Source organism: Exophiala spinifera, assembly GCF_000836115.1.
Source record: "Exophiala spinifera strain CBS 89968 unplaced genomic scaffold supercont1.7, whole genome shotgun sequence".
In the NCBI taxonomy this organism is placed as follows: domain Eukaryota; kingdom Fungi; phylum Ascomycota; class Eurotiomycetes; order Chaetothyriales; family Herpotrichiellaceae; genus Exophiala; species Exophiala spinifera.
In genome coordinates this window covers 2,752,152-2,753,511 of record NW_015622519.1, presented here as the reverse complement: position 1 = coordinate 2,753,511, position 1,360 = coordinate 2,752,152, and positions in this window count along the sequence as shown.

The following is a 1,360-nucleotide window of genomic DNA, read 5'->3' as shown; positions in this document are numbered from 1 at the left end:
TGTTGAACTGATGATTGTTGAACTGACGATTGTTGAACTGACGATTGTTGAACTGACGATTGTTGAACTGACGATTGTTGAACTGACGATTGTTGAACTGACGATTGTTGAACGAACGATTGTTGAACTGACGATTGTTGAACGAACGATTGTTGAAGTAACTAGAGATTTAGTTATTAAGTCTATACTGAAATTCAATATATTTGACGAATATTGAGCTGATGAATACTGAATAAATGAATTAATCACGAACCCTAACCCTCCTGGCACTCGGTTTATTTACGAACCCTGACTCTCTCGATTATTATTAACTATAAACCCTGACCCTAACTCGATTATCATTAATGATAAACCCTAACCCTTTCCCTGTTCAAGCTGCTCGAGTACGAGATCCATTATCCAAGCCGCTTGAATCCCACGGTCCCCAAATAATTCTACCTCCTCCCCAAGCTATGCTATCCACTGATCCTCGCTCGAGAATTCTCTCGACTGTTCACTAAACTTCGTTAACGTGAGTCTTCATCGATAACAGTCTTCCTATGACAATCTTCCTACGACAGTCTTTCTACGACAGTCTTCCTATGATAGTCTTTCTCTAAACACTCTTTCTCTAAACACTCTTCCTCTAAACACTCTTTCTCTAAACACTCTTCCTCTAAATACTCTTTCTACAGCAATCTTCCTATAAATAGTTTTTCGAGTTTCGTCATACAAGAATGATAAAATCAGAGAGTATAGTCGCCCTCATCTATACCGATCTCAGAGACTAATGAGCGAGAGACACAATCATGCTCGTCTCTCTCGCGGTTCAATCTCCCTCGTCGAGCCCGAATCGACGGTCTTGATGTCGAATAAATAAATCTCATGATGATCTCGAGTCACACGCTATTCATCTATCCTAAATATATAGAGTATTATCTCAATCACTACCACTATATCATTACTTATCCACTCCCCCCGTCGACGCCGCACATGTCGTTGCCTAACCCACCGCGCGTACACCCCTCAGTCTTTCACCTCCCCAACGTATCCGAGCCGCCGAAGTATCTCGATTGACGCAGCGTGACCCATCGCGAGATACACCACCGCCACCGTCACATTCGGCCACTGGCACGCCGTTGAACCGTCCTCCCATCGACTAAATATTCACGACGATAATGTTGAAACTTGAGCCGTCGCTTATGTGCCTGTAGCCAAGTAACGGGTGCGGGAACGTCGAGCTGGACTGTATTGACGGTGTTCTCGGACGAATTCGTGTCTGTCGATTTAGTCACGAAGTTCATACTAAAATCTAATATACCTAATAAATGTTGAAGTGATGAATGTTGAAGTGATGAATGTTGAAGTGATGAATGTTGAA